Source organism: Octopus bimaculoides, chromosome 21 (genome assembly GCF_001194135.2).
Source record: "Octopus bimaculoides isolate UCB-OBI-ISO-001 chromosome 21, ASM119413v2, whole genome shotgun sequence".
In the NCBI taxonomy this organism is placed as follows: Eukaryota; Metazoa; Mollusca; class Cephalopoda; order Octopoda; family Octopodidae; genus Octopus; species Octopus bimaculoides.
In genome coordinates, this window is record NC_069001.1 from 6,003,586 (window position 1) to 6,005,692 (window position 2,107).

The 2,107-nt window shown below is 39.7% G+C and overlaps 1 protein-coding gene across 2 annotated transcripts in view; it reads left to right on the plus strand.

The window, feature by feature from the left end:
• The window catches only part of LOC106871943 (uncharacterized), a 159,670-nt gene that overhangs the window by 62,714 nt on the left and 94,849 nt on the right, over positions 1-2,107 (plus strand). The window lies entirely within an intron of this gene.

Sequence of the window (2,107 nt, forward strand, 5' to 3'; positions counted from 1 at the left end):
ATATATATATATATATATATATATATACACACATCAATACATCACCTTTTCAACGCCATAACTTCCTGTACTCCTCTATGACATTGTCTTACTCTAAACGTAGCATTTCTTTCTTTTACATGACCTGTAATTAGGTGAATCCAAGGAATCTTGGCAACATATTCGTCTGCTAGACTATTGTATTATCTTCTTATTTTATTTTTCATTATTTTTACTATTTACTTCTTTTCATCTTCATATTCCACCTATTATTTTTACATGTGAGTGAGCGATCTCTTCTCTTTTTTATAAATTTGAACTTTCTAGATATCTCTGTTTTCCGGGTGTTTATATTTAGATATACTTCATCAGTCCATTTTAGGTATGTTGTGATGAAAGCGTTTTAAAATAGCTATCAAGAAAACAATCTTTTGTTTACAGGTTCTTTGGAATATTATCTCCTTGGTTTGCATTTATTTCTACGTAGAATCCAACTGGAATATCCCACAGTATTGTTGCTCCGTCGCTTTTCAGATCCTTTTGTTATGTAGCCGCATACTCGACGTTTGTTTTGTTTTTTTCTGCTTTTCTGCTAAATATTCTTTTAGCTAAATGGTAGTATTTTGTCGATTTTTTTCTACTTTAGGCATAAGGCTCGAAATTTTGTGGGGAAGGGACCAGTCGATTAGATCGACTCCCAATACGCAACTGGTACTTACTGCAGCGGACACTTACTCAAAGTGTCACGCAGTCGGACTGAACCGGAAACCATGTGATTCTTCCTTCCTGAGTCATCCAGATTGCTAGTACCGGTTTCCCGGTTTCTATGGCGCATGTATTCCCCTCCTGGGCTGGAACAATATGGAGGAATTCCATCCACGTTTCGTGGTTCGCTCCCTCAACAGCTCCTTTATAGAATCCAGTGGCTAAGGACATCATCAGGAGGAACCACATCCGGTTTCGGCCCCTACTACTCTACCGTCTTCGATGTGGCGGGGCCCCATTTTCGGAGGTGTCTTCAGCTCTGGTGTTGAGTGCATTTTTTCCTTTTTGTATTTTTTTTTTCTTTTTTGGCTTTTTGCTCTTTGGTTTCTTCGATGTAAATGCGGCGTCACCCGGTCCAGGAATTGAAACCACAAACTTATAAACATGAGTCCAACACTCTAACCACTACGCCACACGCCTCTACAAAGTAAAGTTCCTTCCCGACTCATATAGACTCATAAGGCCGGCTTCCCGGTTTGCATGGCTTATATATTCTTCACCTGGGCAGGACACCGGTCCATCATAAGATCACTCATTTTGGCTCGCTGAGTGGACTGGAGCAACTTGAAATGGAATGTTTTCCTCAAGAACACAACGCGTCGCCCGGTCCAAAAATCGAAACCACAATCTTACAGTCATGAATTTAACACCCTAACCACTAAGCCGCGCGCGTTACGTGGTTGCAAAGCGAGTTTCTTAACCACAGAGCCAAAACCCCGTGTTATCGTACAGATTCGTGTCAATGCCCTCATTGTATCAGCTTCTGCTACTAAGTACAGTATTTTTTACGACCGTAACCACCATGCTAACGTAAGTTATCAATAAAATCAGTAACGCAAAGAAAACGCTCAGTTATCACTCGATAGAACCTAAGCCTAAATTTAGTGTATGATAAAAAAAAAATCTTCGTTAAAGAGTAAGAAAAAGAAAAATGAAGAATGGGAGTATACGTTTAGCCTTTCTTTTCCCATGTTCGTACATTACAGCTTCGGCGGATCATTTGTCTTTTCGCGCAATCTCTCAAATGTTGTATGCACGTTCGTTCGTACTGGCTGTACATCCGTATTTTGATAAAGTTTCTTGATAATGTGCAATGATAACTGCGCAATCTCTCGAATATCTCATGCATATTCCTTGTGTCTACACAGCTGTATCTTGATAACGCGTCTCATTTTCGTGTCTCATCTCTGAAAAATTTCATGCACATTTTTATTGTCTGTACATCCGTAGTTTTGATAATATTCCCGGGGGTGCTTTTATGCGGTCACTCTACCTGCAGGAAATAGCTGCCAAATCTCTTAAATTCAGCTCGATGTATAGGTATGTCTGACTACCTATCTATGCACACACACACATATATACA